The sequence below is a fragment of the Malania oleifera genome, chromosome 6 (genome assembly GCF_029873635.1).
Source record: "Malania oleifera isolate guangnan ecotype guangnan chromosome 6, ASM2987363v1, whole genome shotgun sequence".
Classification (NCBI taxonomy): Eukaryota; Viridiplantae; Streptophyta; class Magnoliopsida; order Santalales; family Ximeniaceae; genus Malania; species Malania oleifera.
In genome coordinates, this window is record NC_080422.1 from 77,406,632 (window position 1) to 77,433,525 (window position 26,894).

The 26,894-nt window shown below is 36.9% G+C and overlaps 1 non-coding gene across 1 annotated transcript; it reads right to left on the bottom strand.

Annotated features, from left to right (window-relative positions):
* Nucleotides 1–14,333: 14,333 nt before the first annotated feature.
* Nucleotides 14,334–14,439, bottom strand: LOC131159065 (small nucleolar RNA R71). Its single transcript, XR_009137679.1, has one exon. It is a non-coding gene; the product is annotated as a small nucleolar RNA R71 (small nucleolar RNA).
* Between the last annotated feature and the right edge of the window lie 12,455 nt (nt 14,440–26,894).

A 26,894-nucleotide genomic window follows, 5' to 3' on the forward strand; every position in this document is an offset into this window, starting at 1 on the left:
ACCAATTAAACTTGAGTATATGATACGTATATGTCATATATGATTTTTATGAACGATTCGGGCGTAAGAAATGATATTTTTGAATATTAAACATATTTGTGAAAAACGAGACGAGTAGGTTGGGCGTCTTCACTTTTCGAAAATTGCGTGTTTTAAATTAAATAAAATTTCGAAGGTGATCGAACTGGATTTTAGAAAAACGTATTTTTCGTTCCCATATTATTTAATTATGATTTAATGTAAAACTTGTGGCATGAGATAAATTAATAATAGGTTTTTTTTAAATGGATCTGTTGAACTGTTACAGTATCATACTGCGAGTATTTGCTGCTATGTTGATTTATGGATATATATATATATATATCAGGATACTGTGAAATTATGAAACGACCGATTTGATATGGGTATGTGAATATGACAGTTTAATTCCATTAATTCTAGAATGATCGGTTTGATATGGATATGTGAATATGACGGTTTAACTCCATTAATTATGAAATGACAGGTTTGATATTAATATGTGAATATGATAGTTTAATTCCGTTTTATAGTAAGTTAGACTTTGCATCAAATTGGGAAATATGAAGTGATTAAATATAAATCTGTGTAGAAGGCCTGTGTGGCTTATAAATCGGGGTAGAAGGCCTATATGGTATTTGTACTGATACTGATGGGGAGGTATGCTCAGTACAAAAAATTTGTGTGTATATAGAAGTGCTATAGAAGTGTGAATTAAATTATCTATGATATGTTGTAAAACCTATGTTAGTAAATTTACTATGAACTGCTTTATATTATCTGAGATATGTCATAAAACCTATGTTAGTAGATTTATCTAAACTGCATCATATTACTTATACCGATGACAAATTTATTTAGGGACAATATAATAAATGTATATAAATGATTGTACAATAAAGCTCATCTGCCACACATTGATAATAACGTATTCTGTCTTAATGAGAGGCGTCTCACCCCATCAAAATATCAACTTTTCAAGGCCTTCAGGGAGTCGAGCCTAGGAGCTCCAAGGCAGGACTTAGACGATCTCGCCGAGGGTGAATGTGGGCAGGATACTATTTTGTTTAGGTTAGATGTTTTTGGACATTCTGGGGTGGACACATATTTATTTTGGGACTTGTTGATGCCAAGGTTGGGTTAGCTCTCTGGAAGTTATGGTTGTAGAAAAATATTTTTCTTTCGTTGTTTATTAATTAAAGTATGGACAGTGATATTTTGGACTCCACTAGGTCCTTGATAATTTTACAAATGATTTTTAAGGGCATGTATTTTTGAATGATGTGGATATGATATGAGATTTTATGTATTTTATGTATATATTTTTGGGGTGTTACAATTGTGGTATCAGAGCTTAGGTTGCTAGGTTCTAGAGACTATAATAGAACATACTACCAGAGTATAGGAATGAGTTAAGGAAATGGGTATTGCATTTTGGGAATTTGGAGGGTTATTAGTTTATTGTGTAGAGAAAGTTTAAGTATTTTAGAATAAGAGTGCAATGAATTTTATGATTTTAGTGAATTGATGGTACATGCCGTGTTCTGGCAGTAGGGTTCTAAAAAAAGTATTTATTTTCCAATTATCAGGATGGATCACCGAGATAAAAACGTGGACCCTGGAGGGGATAATGACTTAGCAGCTTCTGGCAAGGATGACATCAATACCTCCACATTACTGCAAGGTTTAGCCCAACAGGTTAGGGCAAAGATTAGGCGAGACTCCAGAGGTCAGGATGGGCCACCCGCAGACCAGGGCTACTCTATCGAGTAGTTTATCCAGATGAATCCCTCAATGTTTGCGGGAGGAGTTGACTCGATCACTGCAGAGGATAGGGTGCAGGAGATGGAGGAGATATTGACTGTCTTACACTGCATAGAGGAATAGAGAGTATAGTACACCACTTTTAAGTTAGTCGGAGAGGCTAAGTGATGGTGGCGAGTCGTAAAGCTGGTCAAGGAACAAAGGCCAGAACCTGTAGCTCTAACCTTGGGCCATTTTAAAGAAATCTTCTTCGACAGATACTTCCCTATTTCCATCAAGGAAGCAAAGGTGGAGGAAATCATGAATCTGACTCAGAGACACTTGACCATACAATCATACATAGCCAAGTTCATGGAGTTGTCTCACTTTGCCCCCTATATTGTCCTAGATGAGCCAAAGAAAGCGCGTAAATTCGAGAAAGGTCTGAGACAAGGGATCTACAAGCAGATAATGGCATTCCACGTTTAGGTTTTCCCATAACTGGTGGATAAAGCCACGGTTGTGGAGACTAGTCTGTAGGGGAGTTCGGGGATGGAAAATTGGAGGAAGAGGCCGACGCCTCCGAGTTTTCAAGTCGGTCCAAGTCAGGGTTTGTGGAGGAAGAACAATAACAGTGTGGGCTAGAGACTAGCAGTGGGGAATCGAGTGGGACCAGGTGATCTGTCACGCCCTCCATGCCCCAAGTGTAAGAGAAGGCATAAGAGAAGATGCCGAAAGGAAACGAGGACCTGTTATCGGTGCGGTAGACCCAACCACCTTGCACGGGAATGTCGGGCACCACCGATCAATGCTACCCCCATCAGCCAATTTTGGGGAGATAGTCAGGCATCTCGAGGCAGATAGCAGAGGAACACCACCCCGACACGAGTCTATTTTTTGATGCTGGGAGAGGCAGAAAAGGCAAATGACGTGGTGACAGGTAATATTTCATTTCTGTAAAATAAAGTTGTTGTTTTGTTTGATTCAGGGGTGATACATTCCTTCATAACATGGGAGTTTATCAGAGTATGTGGGATGAAAACTCAGCCTCTAGATGTTAATCTATCAGTGGCCACACCAACAGGGACCGTGGTAGTGTGTAGAGGGACCCTTAAAGGTTATCTAATCAATATACATGGGAGAACATTGTTGGCCGATCTAGTGGTTTTTGACATGCACACTTTTGATATAATTCTGGGGGTGGGCTTGCTAGCATTTAGCTATGCCTGTATTGATTGTTATAAGAAAGAAGTAGTGTTCAGACCTCCTGGGTAACTGGAGTACAAATTTGTGGTGATGTACGTGCGTGTTTCGCGACCAATTCTATCAGCGATACAGGCTAAGAGGCTACTCCTGAATGGATGTCAGGGGTACCTAGCTTGTGTAAAGGAAGTGCTAGATAGAGAATTAAGAATTAAGGATATCTCGATGGTAAGGAAATTTCCTGATGTGTTTTTGGAGGATTTTTCGGGGTTACCTCTCGAACGTGAGGTGAAGTTTTCTATCGACCCATCTCTGGGGACGACGCCGATTTCTAGGGCTCCGTATAGAATGGCTCTAGTAGAGTTGAAAGAATTTAAAGAGCAATAACAGGAGTTATTTGACAAGGGGTTTATCAGGCCAAGTGTATCACCGTGGGGCACACCAGTGTTGTTCGTTAAAAAAAAGGACGGTTCGATGAAGATGTGCATTGACTACCAAAAAATAAATAAAGTAACGGTTAAGAACCAGTTTCCACATCCTCGTATAGACGATTTGTTTGGACAACTTCAGGGAATTCGAGTATTCTTTAAGATTGATCTTCAATCTAAGTACCATCAGGTGAGACTTAAGGCAAAGGATGTACCTAAAACTGCGTTTCGAACTCGGTATGGCCATTAAGAATTTGTGGTTAAGCCCTTTGGATTGACTATTTCCCCTACTACATTTACGGACCTCATGAATAGAGTATTTCATAAATATTTGGATTCGTTCATAGTGGTGTTTATTGATGATATTCTGGTATATTTAAAGAGTCATGAGGAGCACGAGGATCATTTGAGGATGGTACTCCAAGTGTTAAAAGAAAGGAGGTTGTATGCTAAATTCAAGAAGTGTGAGTTTTGGTTAGAACAAGTTGCATTCCTTGGACACAAGATATCTAGGGGTGGTATTTCTGTGGACCAGAGTAAGATAAAGGCAACGATGGATAGGGCAACACCGAAGAATGTCCATGAGGTTAGGAGTTTCTTGGGATTGGCAGGATATTACCACCGATTTGTAGAGGGTTTTTCCAAGTTTTCAAACCCTCTGACAAAGTTTACCAGGAAGAATATAAGATATGAGTGGATAGAAGAATACGAGCAAATTTTTTAGGAATTAAAGCAACGACTCATCATTGCGCCAGTATTGACCATTCTTTCAGGAGAAGGGGGTTTTGTTATTTATAGTAATGTGTCCAAGAAAGGGATTGGGTGCGTGCTAATGCAATGAGGGAAAGTAATTGCATATGCTTCTCAGTAACTCAAGGAGTACGAGCATAACTACGTGATGCACAATCTGGAGTTAGCAGCGGTGGTTTTTGTGTTAAAAATTTGGAGGCATTATTTATATTGTGAAATATTCACAGACCAAAAAAGCCTGAAATACTTCTTCACCCAATAGGAATTGAATACGAGACAAAGGAGATGACTTGAATTAATTAAAGACTACGATTGCACCATCAATTACCACCTAGGGAAAGCTAATGTGGTAGCTGATGCTTTGAGTCGGAAGGTAGGGAATGTGTCAAAATCGGCAATAGTAGCTCAACATCAAATCAGAATGGATCTGGAAAGATTTGGTGTGGAGATAGTGGAAGGAAATCACCAGGCAATCATTGCTAGTTTGGTAATCCAACCAACCCTACTGGAGCAGATTAAAACGGCACAGATGGCAGATGAGGAACTAGTGAAAATTAAGGGTAAGGTACAGAGAGGATTGGAAACATATTTTAATATCTCATATGATGGGATTCCTAGATTTCATTCTAGGCTTTGTGTACCATATGACGCTGGGATAAAAAAGGCAACTCTGGAAGAGACTCATCACTCTTTCTATACAGTGCATCCAGGAAGCACTAAGATGTATCAGGATTTGCATGAGTCTTTTTGGTGGAATAATATGAAGAGGGAGATTGTCTGATTCGTGGACTAGTGCCTTATGTATCAGCGGGTGAAAATTGAACACCAGAGACCAACAAGGCCATTGCAGCCACTCCACATTCCTGAGTGGAAGTGGGAGCATCTCTCCATGGATTTTGTTACACGGTTACCCCTAGTACTACACGGGCAAAATGCCATTTCGGTAGTTGTCGATCGTCTGATGAAGACTACACATTTCACTCCAATTAGAGTCAATTATTCTGTGAATAGGTTGACAGAGTTGTATGTGTAGGAGATAGTTATACTCCATGGCATACTAGTGTCCATTGTGTTAGATTGAGACCCAACGGTTCACCTCCTAGTTTTGGAAAATCCTACAGAGTGCCTTGAGATCTCAGCTAATATTTAGTACGCCATTTCACCCCTAGATTGATGGACAGTCAGAAAGAATGATCCAGATATTGGAGGGCATGTTGCGGGTGTGTCTGCTGGATTTTGGTGGTAGTTGGATTTAGTATTTGCCGTTAGTTGACTTCGCTTATAACAATAGCTACCAAGCTAGCATTGGCATGGCACCATATGAAGGGTTGTGTGAGCGAAAATTCCAATCTCCACTGTATTGGGATGAGGTTGGCGAATGGTAGATTTTGGGGCTAGAATTAATTCAATAAACATTGAGAAAATCAAGCTGATTCGGGACTGAATCAAGGCAGCTAAGAATCGGAAAAAGAGTTATACTAATACTCGTTGGCGGGAGCTAGAGTTTGATGTGGGGGCTATGATTTTCCTGAGGATTGCTCCGATGAAGGGAGTTATGAGATTTCGGAAGAGAGGTAAATTGAGCCTTAAATATATTGGGTCATTTGAGATTCAGGAAAGGATTGGTCCAGTTGCCTACAGGGTAGTTTTACCCCCAACATTATCTAGGATCCATGATATATTTCACGTATCTATGTTGAGAAAATACGTCTCAGATCCTTTGTATATGATAAGCTACGAGTCATTGGAGGTGAGTGATACCTTATTATATGAAGAGGTGCTGATTCGGATCCTAAACTAGAAAGAGCAGGAACTACACACAAAAAAAATCTCATTGGTGAAAGTACTTTAGCGTAATCATGCAGTTGAAGAAGTTTTACGAGAACTAGAGGAGGAAATACGCCAGAGGTACCCACACCTTTTTCTGTGAGGCCTAACACTAATCAAATAATTGTGACGGTTCAAGTGAATATTTAGTTAGTGTAGGTTGTATAGTTAATTTATATAGTTGTAACCTTTTTGTTTTTGGTTTAAATCTTGGCTGGTTTTGAGAGAGTTTTGATTTAGCTATTTGTAATCTCTTAGAGCCGTTAATGTACTCACAGTATTTCTCCGTCATAAGTAAGGATAATTAATAAATTTGGGATGGGGACCCAATGTGGGTGGCGCCGACTCTTTCTAAAGTCAGGTAAGTATTTCAATAAATTCCAAAGTTGGACTGAATGTTGGTTAGCAAATTTCGAGGACGAAATTTTTATAAGAAGGGGAGAATGTAGTCATCCAAAAAATAAATAAATAAAATTAAATTAAATTAATAATTAATTAATATGAATTATTAATTATATAATATAATATAATATAATATATATGTTCCTAAAGCTTGAAATCTCCTGAGAACTCCCCCTTCCCGAGACATTTAACCCCCCTTAACATCTCTCTCTCTCACCATCTCTCTTGTCTCTCTCTCTCCTCAATTTTCTCCGTGAAACCTGCGTCGATTGAAGAATGAAAAATTTACCTGAGTTCTATTTTTGGCCACCAATGTCTTTTGTGGAGATTTCATGGTTTGGACGTCGTAGGCACCACTCCAGAGATAAGGTAAGGGGAATAGATTATATTAGTCTTTTTCTAGATTTTGAACCGATTAAACTTGAGTATATGACGTGTATATGTCGTATATGATTTTTCTAAATGATTTGGGCGTAAGAAATGGTAGTTTGAGAATATTAAGCTTATTTGGAAAAAACCAAGAGAGTAGGTTGGGCGTATTCACTGATTACACGTCAAAGTTGCATATTTAGGCGTTTAAAATTGTATATTAGAGATTATATTTTTAATAAAATGTCTAAGTATGTTCAATATTTTAGCATTGTGCCAATTTTGTAATATTTAATCTTATTTCAAATAATTTATGGATTTTTGTATTTTATTATTGCAGAAAAAATTTTGAAAATTAAATCCGATATTACAATGTACGCGGATCGTGAGCATGAAGAACCGTCGTGTACGTGAGCATTAAATGAAATTACATGTCAAAGATAATTTTCAGAAGCCGGACTATGTTTGTGGAGAGCCATGTATGTGAGGCAGAGTCTAAATGAAAGACGTGAGCTGGGCCTGCTATAAGCTGGGTCTTGTTGAGCTAGCTTGGAGGCTTTTGGGGGCATTAAATTGAATAGGGGTTCTTAATTCTCACAAGGGTTGTGTATGTGCTGGGGCTACAGTCATACCTGGCCAAGTTCATGGAGTTGTCTCGCTTTGCCCCCTACATTGTCCTAGAAGATCCAAAGAAAGTGTGTAAGTTCGAGAAAGGTCTAAGACAAGGGATCTACGAGCAGATAGTGGCATTCCAAGTTTAGGTTTTCCCATAACTGGTGGATAAAGCCACGATTATGGAGACCAGTTTGTAGGGGAGTGCGAGGATGGAGGAAGAGGCCCATGCCTCCGGGTTTTCAAGCCGGTCCAAGTCAGGGTCTGTGGAGGAAGAACAATAACAGTGTGGGCCAAAGACTAGCGATGGGGAATCAAGTGGAAGCAGGTGATCTGTCACGCCCTCCATGCCCCAAGTGTAAGAGGAGGCATGAGGGAAGATGCCGAAAGGAAACGAGGACCTGATATCGGTGCGGTAGACCCAGCCGGGCACCACCGATCAATGCTACCCCCATTAGCCAGTTTCGGAGAGATCGTTAGGCATCCCAAGGCGGACAACAGAGGAACACCGCCCCCACACGGGTCTATTTTTTTTATGTTGGGAGAGGCAGAAAAAGCAAATGACATGGTGACAGGTAATATTTCATTTCTGTAAAATAAAGTTGTTGTTTTGTTTGATTCAGGGGTGACACATTCCTTCATAGCACGGAAGTTTATCAAAGTATGTGGGATGAAAACTCGGCCTCTATATGTTGATCTATTGGTGGCCACACCAACGAGGACCATGGTAGTGTGTAGAGGAACCCTTAAAGGTTATCCAATCAGTATACATAGGAGAACACCGCCGGTCGATCTAGTGGTTTTCGACATGCACACATTTGATATAATTCTGGGGGTGGGCTTGCTAGCATCTAGCTATGCCTGTATTGATTGTTATAAGAAAAAAGTAGTGTTCAGACCTCCTGGGGAACTAGAGTACAAATTCGTGGGGATGTATATGCGTGTTTCGCAACCAATTCTATCAGCGATACAAGCTAAGAGGCCACTCCTGAATGGATGTCAGGGGCACCTAGCTTGTGTAAAGGAAGTGCCAGATAGAGAATTAAGAATTGAGGATATCTCGATAGTAAGGAAATTTCCTAATCTGTTTCTGGAGGATTTTTCGGGGTTACCTCCCGAACGTGAGGTGAAGTTTTCTATCGACCCATCTCTAGGGACGACGCCGATTTCTAAGGCTCCGTACAGAATGGCTCTAGTAGAGTTGAAAGAATTTAAAAAGCAGTTACAGGAGTTGTTTGACAAGGGTTTTATCAGGCCAAGTGTATCACCGTGGGGCAAACCGGTGTTGTTCGTTAAAAAAAAGGATGGTTCGATGAGGATGTGCATTGACTACTAGAAAATAAATAAAGTAACAGTTAAGAACCAGTTTCCACATCCTCATATAGACGATCTGTTTGAACAACTTCAAGGAATATGAGTAGTCTTTAAGATTGATCTTCAATCTAGGTACCACCAGGTGAGACTTAAGGCAAAGGATGTACCTAAAACTGCGTTTCGAACTCGGTATGGCCATTAAGAATTTGTGGTTAGGCCCTTTGGATTGACTATTTCCCCTGCTACATTTATGGACCTCATGAACAGATTATTTCATGAATATTTGGATTGGTTTATAGTAGTGTTTATTGATGATATTCTGGTATATTCAAAAAGTCATGAGGAGCACGAGGATCATTTGAGGATGGTACTCCAGGTGTTAAAAGAAAGGAGGTTGTATGCTAAGTTCAAGAAGTGTGAGTTTTGGTTAGAGCAAGTTGCATTCCTCGGACACATGATATCTAGGGGTGGTATTTCTATGGACCATAGTAAGATAAAGGCAGCGGTGGATAGGGCAAGACCGAAGAATGTCCATGAGGTCAGCAGTTTCTTGGAATTGGCAGGATATTACCACCAATTTGTAAAGGGTTTTTCCAAGTCGTCAGGCCCTCTGACAAAGTTTACTAGGAAGAATATAAGATATGAGTGGATAGAAGAATACGAGCAAATTTTTCAAGAATTAAAGTAGCGACTCATCATTGCGCTGGTATTGACCATTCTTTTAGGAGAAAGGAGTTTTTTTATTTATAGTGATGCGTCCAAGAAAGGGCTTGGGTGCGTGTTAATGCAATGAGGGAAAGTAATTGCATATGCTTCTCGACAACTCAAGGAGTACAAGCATAACTACGTGATGCACGATCTGGAGTTCGCAGCGGTGGTTTTTGCATTAAAAATTTGGAGGCATTATTTATATAGGGAAAGATGTGAAATATTCATAGACCACAAAAGCCTGAAATACTTCTTCACCCAATAGGAATTGAATACGAGACAAAGGAGATGACTTGAATTAATTAAAGACTATGACTGCACCATCAATTACCACCTAGGGAAAGCTAATGTGGTAGCTAATGTTTTGAGTTGGAAGGTAGGGAATGTGTCAAACTTGGAAATAGTAGCTTAACATCAAATCAGAATGGATCTGGAAAGATTTGGTGTGGAGATAGTGGAAGGAAATCATCAACCAATCATTGCTAGTTTGGTAATCCAACCGACCCTACTGGAGCAGATTAAAACGGCACAGATGGCAGATAAGGAACTAATGAAAATTAAGGGTAAGGTACAAAGAGGATTGGAAACATATTTTAATATCTCATATGATGGGATTCTAAGATTTCATTCCAGGCTTTGTGTACCAAATGATGCTAGGATAAAAAAAGGCAACTTTAGAAGAGGCTCATCGCTCTTTCTATACAGTGCATCCCGGAAGCACTAAGATGTATCGGGATTTGCATGAGTCTTTTTGGTGGAATAATATGAAGAGGGAGATTGTCTGATTCGTGGAACAGTGCCTTACGTATCAACGGGTGAAAACTGAACACCAGAGACCAACAGGGCCATTGCAGCCACTCCACATTCCTGAGTGGAAGTGGGACCATCTCTCCATGGATTTTGTTACACGGTTACCCTTAGTACTGCACGGGAAAAATGTCATTTCGGTAGTTGTCGATCATCTGACGAAGACTGCACATTTCATTCCAATTAGAGTCAGTTATTCTGTGAATAGGTTGACAGAGTTATATGTGTAGGAGATAGTTATACTCCATAGCGTACTAGTGTCCATTGTGTTAGATCAAGACCCAACGGTTCACCTCCCAGTTTTGGAAAATCCTACAGTGTGCCTTGGGATCTCAGCTAACATTTAGTACGCCATTTCACCCCTAGATTGATGGACAGTCAGAAAGAATGATCCAGATATTAGAGGGCATGTTGCGAGTGTGTCTGCTGGATCTTAGCGGTAGTTGGATTTAGTATTTGCAGTTAGTCGAGTTCGCTTATAATAATAGCTACCAGGCTAGCATTGTCATGACACCATATGAAGCGTTGTGTGCGTGAAAATGTCAATCTCCACTGTATTGGGACAAGGTTGGCGAATGGTAGATTTTGGGGTTAGAATTGATTCAACAAACATCTGAGAAAATAAAGCTGATTCGAGATAGAATCAAGGCAGCTTAGAGTTGGCAAAAGAGTTATGCTGATACTCGCTGACGGGAGTTAGAGTTTGATGTGGGGGCTATGATTTTCTTGAGGATTGCTCCGATAAAGGGAGTCATGAGATTTGGGAAGAAAGGTAAATTGAGCCTTAAGTATATTGGGTCATTTGAGATTCATGAGAGGATTGGTCCAGTTGCCTACTGGGTAGCTTTACCCCCAGCATTATCTAGAATCAATGATGTATTTCACATATCTATGCTGAGAAAATACGTCTCAGATCCTTCGTATGTGATAAGCTACGAGTCATTGGAGGTGAGTGATACCTTATCATATGAAGAGGTGCCGGTTCGGATCCTAAACCAGAAAGAGCAGGAACTATGCACCAAGAAAACCTCATTGGTGAAAGTACTCTAGCGTAATCATGTAGTTGAAGAAGTTTTACGCGAACTAGAGGAGGAAATACGCTAGAGGTACCCACACCTTTTTCAGTGAGGCCTAACACTAATCAAATAATTGTGACGGTTCAAGTGAACATTTAGTTAGTGTAGGTTGTATAGTTAATTTATTCAATTGTAACCTTTTTGTTTTTCGTTTAAATCTTGGGTGGTTTTGGGAGAGTTTTGATTTAGCTATTTGTAATCTCTCAGATCCGTTAATGTACCCACGATATTCTTCCACTATAAGTGAAAAAATTAATAAATTTGGGATGGGGCCCCTACGTGGGTGGCCGTCGGCTCTTTCTAAAGTTAGGTAAGTATTTCAGTAAATTCCAAAGTTGGATTGAATGTTGGTTAGCAAATTTCGAGAACGATATTTTTCTAAAGAGGTGAGAATGTTGTCACCCAAAAAATAAATAAATTAAATTAAATTTAAAATTAATTAATATGAATTATTAATTATATAATATAATATAATATATATGTTCCTAAAGCTTGAAATCTCCTGAGAACCCCCCCTTCCCGAGACATTTAACCCCCCCTTAACGTCTCTCTCTCTCACCATCTCTCTCGTCCCTCTCTCTCCTCAATTTTCTCCACGAAACCTGCATCGATTGAAGAATGGAAAATTTACGTGAGTTCTATTTTCGGCCACCAGTGTCTTTTGTGGAGATTTCATGGTTTGGACGTCGTAGGCACCACTCCAAAGATAAGGTCAAGGGAATAGATTATGTCAGTCTTTTTTTAGATTTTGAACCGATTAAACTTGAGTATATGACGTGTATATGCCGTATATGATTTTTCTGAATGATTCGGGCGTAAGAAATGGTAGTTTTTGAATATTAAACTTATTTGGAACAAAACAAGAGAGTAGGTTGGGCGTATTCACTGATTACACGTCAAAGTTGCATATTTATGTATTTAAAATTATATATTAGAAATTATATTTTTAATAAAATGTCTAAGTATGTTCAATATTTTAGCATTGTGCCAATTTTGAAATATTTAATCTTATTTCAAATAATTTATGGATTCTTATATTTTATTATTGCAGAAAAAATTTTAAAAATTAAATCCGATATTACAATATATGCAAAAGAACTCTCATGTACGTGAGCATTAAATGAAATTACGCGTCAAAGATAATTTTCGGAAGCGGGACTATGTTTGTGGAGAGCCATGTATGTGAGGCAGAGTCTAAATGAAAGACGTGAGCTGGGCCTGCTGTAAGCTGGGTCTTGTTGAGCTGGCCTGGAGGCTTTTGGGGGCATTAAATTGAATAGGGGTTCTTAATTCTCACAAGGGTTGTGTATGTGCTGGGGCTACGTTTGTAGGCTGGTGTTGACCATCCATGTTGCTGGGCTATGGGCGTGGACCAGCTGAGGTCACATGCGAGTGAGGGCGCTGGTATGTCGTGTGTCCCCGTGCGTGTGGAGTGAAGTTGGGTCGCGAGAATGCAAAAATTAAAAATAAAAAATAAAAAAAAATAAATAATAAATAAAAACTGGGCTTGACAAGACGTATGCATGCAGCCCATGCATGAACAAAGGTTTTCAAGAGGCTTTCTTTTAGGTTTTTAAAATTGAGGGTTTTGGGGGATCCCAGCGGCAGCTTCTTGGAGGGGAGTCGAATTGAAGAAGCTGCTTGGAGCAGCTTTGGAAGAAAAAGAACTCCTACTCTACGGCCATAATTCTCTCTCTCTCTCTCTCTCTCTCTCAAGAAAATACTTGTTTAATTAAAATTGTTACCTTTGTTTTATTTAAAAGTCTCCATTGTAATTTTTAATTTTTAATTGGGTTATTATTATTAAAGTTAGTTTGTCTTTTTTTTTATTCAAAGTCATTGTTGGAATTCCAAGTTGGTTGGGTTATTTTGGATTATTAAGTGTAGTTTGTTTTCTTCTTATTTTACTTAAAGTCTTTGGTTGAATTTAAATATTTCGTTGGGTTATTTTTCTCATCAAGTTTAGTTTATTTATTTATAATTATTGTTGGAATTAATTTTGATTTGGATTAATATTCATTGTTAAGTTTGGTGTGTTCTCTTTAGAATCTTTCCTTAGGATTTAAATATTTGTTGGGTTAATTTTAACTTTTTTAGTTGGTGTTTAATTGATGATTTGTGGTTGAATGCTTCACTTACGTAATAAAGTTTTCATTTTTAGGTTTTTATCTGAAATTTCAAACTTAGGTTTTATTTCCTGCCTGAATGGTTAGACATAGGATTATTTTCCGCACTTAATTTTGCTACCATCTATTTTATTGTGCTAATTTCCCATCTCTTGTCGTTAATTTTTTGCGTTGTGGGTTTATAGTTTAGTTTTTATGTCCTTTCAATTACATCACAAATATCTCAAAAATTCCAAAACAGAATCTGAGTCATATTCAGTAAACTCTTTTTTTTCTTAATTTCTTTTGGATTTGCACAAAATTTGGAATTAAAATGCATTCTATGAAAGACGATCTGACCCTTGGGTTAGTTATTACATGACTGAATTCCTATGCTTTGGATAGCTTCTGAACTGCTCATTTTTAGAGTGAATCAATTTTTTTGTGCTATTGCCATGGAATGCCAAATTTAGTTTCAAACTAGTGTTTTTCCCTTTTATTTTTCTTTTCTTCATGAAAAAAAAAGGTTTTTAAAAAAAAATATATATATATTGCGGCACCTGACGCACTACCACACCTTCTTAGATTGCTTTACCATGTGACGCACTAAATTTCACGATTGCCTGGGGTGTTGTTAATGATACCCCAATTCCATATGGTAGATTCTAAGAGTCTATATTAACATTTGACAGACTTTGAGTTGGCCTGCACCACCTTTATTGGAACTTATGAGTATATCAAGCTCCGCTTATTTCCTTTTTTTTTTTGAAGGACAAGGCGAAAATCTAGTTTAACTCGTTAAGGCCTAACTCTATTAATAGTTAAACAGATATGCAGTGTGAGTTCTTACACAAATTCTTTTCTTTTTAGAGAACCCAGTACCTGTAGGAGCATATCCAACTCTATTAATAGTTAAACAAATATGCAGTGTGAGTTTTTACACAAATTCTTTTCTTTTTAGAGAACCCAGTACCTGCAGGAGCATATCAGTCAATTTATGCAAAAGGGTAACGAGACCTTTCAAGCTTGTTGGGAAAGGTTCAAGGATCTGATAAAAATCTGTCCACATCATGGGTTCAAATCCTAAAGGTTAGCCAACTATTTCTATACTTGTACTACTTTTGAATGTAAATAGTTTGTCCAAAATATGTTCAATGGAGAATTCTTGAGAAAGGAACCAGATCAGCCACTGTCAGTCCTTGACTACCTAGCTAAAAATGCCAAACATTGGAATACACAATATGATTGGGCACCAATGGCAGTACAACCTCTCGGTGCAATCGGTGGTGGAGGTAAATATTAGGTCAAAGAGGAGAATGATCTCCAGGCTCTTGTTGCTACACTGGAAAGGAGGGTAGAAGAATTAGAAAATGAGATTAGTTATAATCAAATACAATCAGAAAATTCGGTTAACAAAGCTCCAAATCAACCATTCTCGAACACCTACAATCCGGAATGGAAGAATTGCCCGAATTTCTCATAGGGGAATGATCAATTTGATCCATCTTTTTCACAGTTTCAGCAGCCTCCTTAGTCTTATGCACCACCTTCGCAGCCAACATATTGTCCAGTTGCTCCTCCGCCTCAGTATCAACCACAACGGATCTATCAGAGCTATGCACTTCTAGGATTTCAATCTAATGAAGCTACTGTTCCATCGACGACGTCTTTTGAGGATACCATGGCATAAATGGCTAATATATTTCATGAATTTATGCATATTAATACTCGGGCCATAAATAAATTGTAGGGCACCATTAATGAGTTGAGCACGCAATAGAGTACCCTAAAACAAGGGGAATTTCCGACACAACCTCAATATGATCCTCAGGTATACAAAAACATCAACAAGTACATTTTGTCTTAGGGGATCCTCTTGAGATAGAGAAGGTCGTTAGTACTCTGAGAAGTGAAGAAGAAGTTCCTTGACCTGAGATACCCATCGACAAACAAACAGTTGCCCTGACACCTAAAGTTGCAACTGAGACAGATGAAGCTAAAGAAAAGTTAGAGGAAGCGAGCCCAGAATTGAAGGAGCCTTCATCCCATCCAGATACTCAAGTGCAAGTAACAACCATGGAACCGTCATTACCTCTTGTAGTACATGTCAAGGATTGCAATGTTGAAGCAAATCTATGGAATAGTAAGGTAATTGGTGCACCAGATGAAGAAGTTGAGCAGAATGGTGAGAGTTCAACTTTTAAGGAAGCAGGTAAAAATTTTAATGTTGATGCTTCTGAAGAACTAAAGGTAAATGTTCTGATAAATTTTCCTCAAAAACCAGTTCTTAAAGAAGTAGATTTCCTGGAAAGCATATTGAATAAATATCTTTTCTTGTTAAAACAAGAAAGTCAATCTGCACATGTATTGTCTGGTATTTTGAAGAGCATTAATTCATTTGAAGTTAACTGTTGTGCAGGTAATAAAATCGATTCATTGTGGCAGCTGAAATTTGGAGACCCTCGAGTTCAATTTATAAAACTGCACCCATCAGATGAAATTCCTCCCGAGCCTCCACCAAACAAAATATGATGTTTTTATTTCCCTTCTTTTCATTTTGTTTTATCCCGCTTTATCATTAGGTACATTTTTCCTTAGTTTCAGTTTTTCTTTTCCCTCACTTCTCAGCCCAGGTATGTCTCTACTTCCCTCCTTATCATCTCTCTCGTCTCTCTTATGCTTTCATATTAAGGACAATGTTTCACTTTAGTTGGGGGGGGGGGGGGATGAGAAAATACATTGAAAAAAAAAATTGAATATGGATAATTAGGCCATGATTAACACTGATTTATACCCTTTACATACTTGTATATAACCTAAAAGTTACACACTTGGGTTATTTATATGTAGTTTCTCCTTATATGGCTAATATAGGAATTGTAACTCCATGAAGGTTGACTGGTAGTTCATTTGTATTAATCAGGCTATATAAACTCTTGTATTTATATGATATCTTATGAGGTTAAAAATACACATTCACGTGATTTGTAATACTTAGGGTTCCTTGTGAGCACTAAGAGAGCACCCGTGGCAATTTTGACACCTCGTGAGGTACTATTGAGTCATTTATTATTCTTTTAAGTTTTTGACGTCAACTTAGAGTTCATAAAACTCAACTTTCCCTTTTTTTTTTTCCTAGATATTCTTTGTACACTAGTCTCAGTTTTTGACTTGCTAGCTTAGAGGTGACATCTAGTGGGGAGATAGAAACCTAGGTCTTGCAGCCTACTCAAGATGTGAAGGCTGAGCCACCCTTAGAAATAGATTTAGTTCATGGACTACCGTTCGAGCTCAATTCACATGGGTGGTCTGAAGACAGCAAAAGAAGTATAATGATTGTCCTAACTAACCATGTAAAGACAGAAATTGAAGAATGAGCAGAAGAAAGAAGAAAGAGAAATAGAAATGCACCAGAATGAAGAGAAAGATTAATAACAACTCCACACAATTATAATAAAAAGTCAGGGACACAACACATGTTTTCCACATATGAAAACTCTTCAACCGCCTAATGCCTCAGATGTATTCACACCTGATTTGTGAATAAGTTGATCTAGGGTGATCTTGGTTGGATATGATGAGTAGGTGAGAAGATGCTCGGATGAAGGACCTGACACCTCACAAATAGGCTAGATCCTTTTAAAACTAGTCCACTCTAGACATTTAGTGTTTGTTCCTTGCAATATGTGAGATGTTTGATCATGACACTCCTCCTCACATAAGACGAGTGAACCCATCCTTTTTGAGTATTTTTAAGGGTAGACCAGTTAGACCGAGTCAAAACAACCGTTATGTAGGTGTCCATTGTTAGCTTTGGTGTAATCCCAAGAGAGGGATGAATTGGAGATTTAAAAAATTCTTCCTAGGTTGATTTCAATCCAACAATCAGTAGTATGCAACCTAGGGGCAGTCTAAGCAATTTCAAGCCCAAAAATATATTTAACCAAATAAGTATAAACATATAGGTGCAGAAAATAAAGTGCGAAAAGTAAACTAACACTAGATATGTTATCGGGGTTCAACCAATAATGCCCATGTCCCCGCCTCGGCACACCAGCACAAGGATTACACTATGGCTCACTTAACAGGTGGAGTAACACCGGTTACAATCAGGTCAATTAGCGGGGCTGACCTCAACCTACACCTTACCAAGATGGTGCACCTAACTTTCCTAACCGTGTCTAAGCCAATCTGGGACTATTCAACAAGGCTAGTCTCCCTCTTCAGACCCACACCTGGAATACAAAAATATATGAAAATTTGCGTATACAGAAATATGCTTCTTCAACAAGAGAATATGTAGCACAATATAACTCAAATAAAAACGCGAGCATGAATGATAGTAAATATGCTCAGTGTTTAATGATGTGTGCTAAACACTCAATCTATTGTAGATAAGCAATCAAAATCTAGAGTGTATTTCTAAGCAAACTTTGAACCATAGTATGAAATATCACAATATCAGTTTAGTGTTTCAAAATATGCTAGCAAGATGATTCAAACAACCTCAACAATATGTTCTCAATATACTAAGCACAAGAGATGCTTGAATGCAAGCTTAAGAAAATATTTTGCACACAAAAATAACGGCTAAGGTATCTTGCAATATCAATGCAAGCACCCACAATCCACTAAGTTTTCCCACACAAGATTTATTAGATAAAACCAGTGGGAGAACTTGGGCTTAACTCTCAATATCAAAATCAATCAATAAACGACACAAATGAGAGTATTAAATAACATGGAATAAAGCCGAAGCACTCTTAGCACACTCACAACACTTGGATAATCAAAGAAGTTGAAGCTTTTGAGTGTATGGGAGTAGTATAAGCAATAATAAGATTTGGAATTTTGAGAGAATTTTTCCTTAATGATCTTGCCAATCCTTGCTAATTTTTTCAAATGAACTTGTATATATAGGCAAAGGCAATTTTATGACCATTGGAGACTTAATGGGCATTATTAAAAATATTTTAAACAAGTTTAATAATTTAACCTGATTTAACCCCTTTTATTTCAATTAAAAATAAAACCAAACCGAGAGTTTCGAGTACCCGAGCCTAAGTTCAGCCAACCGAATAGACATAGCAATAAAAAGCATTTTCATGGTTTGGGTGCCTGAAATAATGTTCTGTTTGCTGAATGAGACGATTCCTCAAAAAAACCGCATTACGGGTGCCTGATTTGAAGTTCGGTCACCCGAGGGTAAAATGAATGCGATGTTCGGGCTGCCGAGTTGGTGGGAAAGGTTGGAGTTATGGTTCGGTCTCCCAAGGACGATGCGGTCGTTTAAGTTCGGCCGCCGGAAACCAAGTCAACATTCTGACCAGTCATTGGTTTGGTCACCCAAAGTGTTTTTAACACTAAGGGTTCGGTCGCTCGACCTCTCACAATTTTGTCTATTAAGTACTATTCATTTTAATTGATTTCCCTGATAATGCAAATGATTATAAGGACTATTTTATGTGTTTGTGTGGGGACCTAAGGATTTTATAAGGTCTATGAGCTTACAATTACCTAAATGCATGACATGCAGAGATTATTACAAACCTTTTACTATATTTACTATTACAGACCCGAATTGGGCAATAATATAAATTATAACAAAAGAAAACCTTAGGGTCTTTATACTTTGAGTCTTTATATGTCATCAATTGATATGCTAATATATACCAACACACAAACTCGATAACCATCAAATACTTGACTATTTGTCATTATCAAAACCGGGTATGACCTATAAGGTCAACATTCTCCCCCTTTTTGATGATGACAAATACTTGCCTACTTCTCCCCATTTTGGCAACAACAAAAAGGACCTAAATAAATCATTTAAGTATATAATAAAATAAAATATAATTATCATTCAAATACAAATATGGTTTTGGGAAATCTTTAAATATTTCGGCAGCATGCCATTTCAAAATAAAACATTTCCCAAAAGCAATATGTATTCCAACGACCTGATTGAGTATGAGAATACAATTTTGCCATGATAAGCAACTCAATCAATCCAGTATGATCAAGACATAAAATAGAGATATAACTTTCAATCATTCAAGAGATAGAATAGTCATACAATGCAAAATGAATGACAAAGATAACCTTAGCAATTAAGCATACAAACGATAAACTGGTCATTTAAATGATTTAAATGACATGAAAACAAGACTAGACCATAAATATACATAAACCATTGCAATTGAAACATATCATAAGACCCGTGGAGGATTTGAGTTTAAAGCACACGACATATGATAGCAAATAGTTGGTTTGACCACAAACACAATCAAATAAGTTTGCATATATTTACATATGAAGTTATCAAACCAGTTGTGCAATTTAAATATATATAATAATAATAATAATAATAATAATAATAATAATAATAATAATAATAATAATAATAATAATAATAATAAGAGGAAAAGAATTTAGTTTTGAAATTAGTTCTTACCAAAAAAGTATATGTAAATAAATATATATCCCCCTTTGAAATGTTAAAAAAATAATAATACTAGGGGTCATTATATGGAAAATCAAATGACTATGGAAAATTAACATATTTCAACTTAAGATTTTCAATAAAACATTTCATTCAAACACATGTCACACTTGATTCAATAACAGATCTAAACTAAACATATGGGTGAGCAAAATAGGGTAGTAATTTAATTCTAGATGCTCCCCCTATCAATTTGAATTATTGCTTTGATGAGATAAACTGCTTATACCAGTTAAAGACTAATTTCATCTAACATGCCATGCAGTATAAGCCTTCATATTTAAGTCTTTTAAAAAAAGTATACTGGAAGATTTATTCATTTTACTACGTGTCCAGTATAATCATCCCTATAGGTCACAGAAGCATCTGAGAATATGTATTAAGGCATACAATAGAGTTCATGACCCAAGAACATTCCATATCAAATCATAAAGCTTCAAGCGCAAGATATAATATTAAGGGATTTCAGAATAGCCTCAATATTCAATAAGTGTAGTGATGCATATAAGTTTCTTATGCTCTTTTCAAGGGATGGAACTAAATTCCTCTGACTATTCAATGATTATGCTAGGACTAAATTTAATATATTTTGTTTTCACTCATCCTTTCAAAAAGATTTTAATATTAATTTTATCATAATCATCTATGTACAAGGTTTTACTCATAAAAATTCCTATTGAAATTTTGGCAGCATGTCGTTTGTAAATTGGACATCTTCCCAAAAAACCTATACCTGATAGGTTCAAATAAGCAATTTATAACTCAGTTGAAGACACACGAGAACCTATATCTACTACCAACATGCAATACACATCAATTGCATCCGTCATGTAGGAGACTTTCAGCATAAGCTTGCAATCCAGTAGTATAATAAACAATACATATAAAGTATATACCATGCATTAAGATAACATGAACAATAAATGACAATGGATAGTTAGCCACTGTTCAAATCTCATAAGGCATGTAGACACAAAATATAATTATGAGAACATTTAATTTGTTATGTCCATGAAAGTGAAATGCTCCCTCTGAGTTATGCACTAATCCGTTTTATGTCTTTTTCATTTTCAAGTCCAAAAACCAAGAGTTATAATATTTTCAATGATTTTAGCTTGGCTTTTTGATTATAGGCTTGACAGACCAAAAGTCACAATGAATATCTTTTTTGTGTGCTAAGCCTATCTTGTCTCTTTTCTTATGAATCTCAATACGTGTGAGAGGCACAAGATGGAATGGCTTTCAATTTAAACTGCATGTGCATAGGTGTAACGCCCCGAACCCTTATACTCGGGTCCAACGCGTTAATCATGATCCATAACATACGCAGCGGAAAATATAACCATAATCTTCATATAACATAATACCAGAGTTTCCTAATTCTAATTACCAACCATAATAAATTGATCATTCACCTGTATTCAAATATATACATATCTCCAAAACTTTATCCACTAATACCAGTATGTTTCACAACCATCCATATCTTATAAAACTTAAAACATAAATCATAAAACATAAAATATACATATCAAAATTACATAAAAATATACCATTTTCTCTTTCTATTTACCAAAAATGCTATAAAATCTCGAGCTCTCTAAGCTCGATCTCGAGGAACTCCTGAAAAAGATAATTTCATATTTGGGTAAGACACATCTCAGTAAGGGAATAAACAATATATTAAACTTAGCGTGTGGCCATCATGAGATTGTACATATCATTTTATAATATTTGCAAATCATTAACATAACACTGAAAGTCATTTTCTGAACCTAACAATTACATGCAAAGGTTTACCCACGAGATTACCCAAGGATAAGGGTGATTACCCGCCCATACAAGTAGCACCCCTCTGCTATGATACATTTAGCAATCTAAAGGTCACGATTTAAGCGTACTAGGGCACTCACCTTACTCAGTAAGCCCTCAAGTGTTAAATTGATCTCGTACTCATGCATTCAATAATAGTTTACCGACAAAGGCCCTAAGGATAGGGAATTCTACCCGCCTATACAAGTAGGTTCCTTCTACCCTAGTGCGTTATGCAGCTACAGCCACAGTCACATTTGAAACTACTAGTGCACTCGCCTTACTTAACAATCCCTCAGGCGAAGAGTGAGCCCCGCCCAAACGTAACATGTTCTATATACATAAACACTTCTAATATCATAATACATCATTCTTTCCATCATTATACAATCATTCACATTCTTTCATGTTCATAACTTAACATTTCGTTGTATTTCACTTTAAGTGACTCTTTCCCATTTGTATCATTCACATTTCACATTTCATTTCATTGCATCGTCATTCCTTGTCATTTCATTTCATAACATTTTCATTTCATTCATTTGTACTGCAGCCGCTCTTTAGCCATCATCAGTTAGTCCATATAGAAATGCGCTAGAATCTAACACAACTCCTTTTAACTATTATCAGTTAATCCACATAGAAATGAGCTAGATTTGCTAACATAGCTGTCTTTCAGCTGTCTTACATTTATACGGTTGCATTTAACATACACAGGCAACATTGTCCATATCGCATTTTATTCTCATTGCTTTACTTACTTAACCTGCATCTTGTACATTTAACATATATTTGCACAGAATCTCATGTCACACAATTTAGCAGTAAAATTCATACATTACTTGAAAAATAAGTCAACCAACATTTAACGTTTATATACTGAAAATACCTTTCATTCCTTACATAATTACACTGAAAATATTTTTCTACTTTCATCCGTTCATTTTCGCATATACATATCTAATAAACAGCTCTAAACTTAAAAAAAATAAATAATTTAAATGGCTAACATTTTACCCATACTGAAAAATTACACGTACATATAACACAATTTATTTTTCATTTAATTCATAAAAATTCTAATTTAATATATATTTTTTCCCTTACCTAGTTTCTTGAACTACACCAACAGGTACCTCGAAAATACTTGCGGTGCTCACCCGAACCCTGAATCAAAAATCCGAATTCCATTAAATTAATCCTAAATAAAATATTATTTTAATACTTCCTAGGCCCTTAAATACCCAATAAATAATTATACCCTTAAATTTAGCCAAATTACTAAATTTTCCAAATTAATTAATTCATTTCCCTAAAATACTACCCATCTAGCCTTCCTTAGGCTCCACACACCTCAAATTAACATTTAAACTAATATTTAACACCCCCACTTAATTTTCTAAATTATGCCTGCGGGGCCCAAAATTACACCCGCGGCGCTCACTCGAGCCCTAAGTTCCAAACATTCTACTTCAACTCCAGATGCTCAACATTGTAGCATTTCTAAAATAATCCTAATTAAGTAAAAATAAGCCTCTTAATAACCCCTGTACCCCAAATTTGGGGTTTTGCCCACGATGACCCCACGAGAATTCCATCCTGCTAGACTTGTAGAGAATCATCCCTAGAATCTCATGGTGGTCTCCATTCGTCAATCAAGCTTATAATTTGTAAAAAATTAAAGAAAAAGGAGAAATTGGCACTACAAAAAAACTGATTTTTAGTGACGAAAGTATTAGTGACGAATTCAATTTTGTCACTAAAAGTTAGTATTAGTGACGGTTTAAGCAGTCGTCACTAATACAACAATATTAGTGATGGTTTTTAAACCGTCACTAATACTTTCATCACTAAAAACAGCGTGGTAAACGATTTTCGCGGGAAAATTTTATCGAAAAAATATTAATGACGATTCTAGGGTATTAGTGACGGTTTTAAAACCGTCACTACTAGTGTTTTTATTAAAAAAATTATAAAAAAGAAATAGTTAAAACCGTCACTACTAGTGTTTTTATTTAAAAAATTATAAAAAAGAAATATTTAAGGGTATTAGTGATGGTTTTGGGGAACCGTCACTAATAAGGGGTATTAGTGACAGTTTTGAAACCGTCACTAATAGCGTTTTTATTTAAAAAATTATAAAAAAGAAATAGTTAAGGGTATTAGTAACGGTGTGAGAGAATCGTCACTAATAATAGGGTATTAGTGACGGTTTCAAAATCATCACTACTAGTGTTTTTAATTAAAAGATTATAAAAAAGAAATAGTTAAGGGTATTAGTGACGGTTTGGGATAACCGTCACTAATAATGGGGTATTGGTGATAGTTTCAAAACCGTCACTACTAGTATTTTTATTTAACACAAAAAAACCCTAAGTACCCACGCCCGCACGACCCACACGCCCCACTCGGCCCCTCCCACTCCAATCCCAAGCCAACTAGCCCAACCCTAAATCCCTAATCACCTAATGCCTGCAGCCCAATTCAATTGGAGCCCTAGCTGCCTGCTGCCCTATTCGATTCTTCATTTGAGCGTGACGAACGTCTCTGCTCAGAGAGCCAACACGAGAGGAGAGAGTGATTGAGTGAGAGACCCTTCATTCTGATCTTCTTCTTCGACCCTTTGAAGCCCTCTGGCCTTCGTGAGTTGGTCTTCCACACTGTGAACCAGCAGGAGCCCTTTGCGATTTCGTCACTTCGTCAGGAGCTTCGCGAGTTCATCGTGGACATTTTCAAACCAGAAGGAGCTCCTTGCAAGCTCATCTTTGAGCATTTGTGAGTTCGTGAATTCATTTGTGTCGAAGTTCGAATTTGTAAGTATTCTTCTTCTTCTTCTTCTACAAATCTGCTTTTTTCTTTCCATGTTCATCAGTTTTTTAGTATGTTTAGCAGCATTGTTTGGGATTTTCACTTTTTGTTTTAACCTTAATAATGGGGAGTTTGAGGAACTCTCTCATGTGGTTCTTGGATTCTTCTTGTTATTACCATTGTGGGGATTTTAGGATTGGTGTTTAGATAATTATGGTGTTTTCTCTTGTAAATGATTCTGTACTCACCTGAACACATCTTATCATTTTTTTCATCTTGCCAATAAATTGTGGAGAGCAAAAGTTCCTTCAAAGTAAAGATGTTGTGTAGATCACCATTCTTAATAGGGTTAGCACCAATGATTTGTTGTAGCCTTGCAGGTTGAGAGACCTTATTAGGCTTTATGTTCAAATGTTTGTGTCATGTGTAGCTATGGTAACAAGGACCGTGCTCATTTATTCTCTGTCTTGTGGCTTGGAGTCTTTGGAACAAGATTTTTGGCCTGTTGGGAAGTGTTATAGGTGCCCTTATTCTTTGGAGGATTTCTTGGTGGTTGAATTTAGAGATTTTGGAAGGCGTGGAATTCTACTTTCATTGTTATTTTGGTTATTTGGTGCCCAAATTTTTTGAGAGCATTGGTCATCTCTTGACTTGATTTGGGACTGGATGCTCAATAAAGGTCTTTTGGCATTACTAGTGTTGCTGAGAGTCACCACGATCGATTGGCTCAAACCTAGTTTGGGTTTCTGATAGTTAAATGAGTTTAATTATATTCTTCATCTGCCGATTCATTCAATTTCTGGCCAAAATGATACATCCTGACTCTCTGTGTATCCTATAGTCTAGGAGTTGAACTGCCTTTTGAAATCTTAAAACCAACTTTAACTTTAGTACTCAAACTTTCAACTTTAATTATATATTTTTAGAAATTGGAGAACATATATTTTTTGAGTATCAGAGAGCCAAAACCCAATCCCGAGGGAATGAACCCAAAAAGAAGCAAAAAAATAGCTTACCCCCAAAGGAGAATAAAAAAATCTCTCAAATCTTTGAAAATTCTTGCCTGCATTTCGAGCCAAAGAATCCATAAGATAGCAAATCTTGCGCAATTCAAAAAAATATTCCCTCTTTTACCCTTCCTAAAACCCCCAAAATTTACCCTTGTGCTGTTATTTTATTTCTTTCTATGTTATTTGCTTTTTATTGCATTCTGTTTTACCATGCTTTTGAATGGTTGTACGCGTTCTTCGATGTGTCTATCTACATTGTATTTCCTCTAAAAGTAATGAAAATATATGGAGCTTTTGATTTCTACCTGTCTTTTGGGAGATACCAGAACTGTATTACTTATGTTGTTAGGACTTGATTTATCTTAATTTTTTGCAATTTCATAAATGCATAGACATTAAGGTAAGAACAACAATTTGAAGTGTACAATGAAAGGTCAAGAAGTAAATGTCATATGAAGTAAAATGCCAAATTAATTACTACCATTTCATGTATTCATTGAAGCTTAGACCCGTCCAAGAACTGTTACTATACATTCATTCCTAATCGTACATGTGAGACAATTCAATTGTTATATTTCAATTGATTATTAGTCATACTATGTTGACTAATAATCACTTGAACATGTTAATTATTTATCTCACTTACGATTAGTAATGTGAGTATTTCAACCGTTCTTGGATTGTCCAACGTGGACAGTTCAAGAAGTTGTATTTAAATTGTTGTCATCGTTCACGCTTTGTCAATTGTCATTATATATTTCAAGCACGTCTCTACTTGTGTTCTCTAAGTGCATAGTGGGGTGTCGTGACAATTTGTTAGTGATGAAAGACTAGCCAAATTTTCACGTCCCCCATATTGTGTACTCGGAGAGCCATGGGGAGATGCTGCCGAAATTTATAACGACTACGACGAAGGAATTTGAGCGATTGATCGCAATGTAAATGCAACATTCCTAAATGGGATAGGAACCGTACCCTTTAGAGTATGATGGTTGATTATAGAATTCACGATGCATGCATGATAAACAGTATGAGAATATAATGAACACCACTTACTTGAACATATTATAGGGTAATTAACGAACATGGATAAGAGTTAGATGAACGCTTAGGGTAGGTTTTTGCCAGAATACGTGAAAGGGGTACATGATTTCATAGAGTTCACGCGTCCTTGTGCAGACAGAGCCAGTAGAATAAGGTGTCCTTGCAAGAAATGCCAAAACATAACATTCAAACACATTGAGCTGGTCCATTCACATTTGTTAGACTTTGGGATGGAGAAAAGTTACACAAGATGGGTGTTCCACGGTGAAGATTATGTAGTTCAGACCGATAATTTAAATGACGCTGAAGATGAGGGGGCAAATATAGTAGGTGGTGATACACGTTCTGAAGGG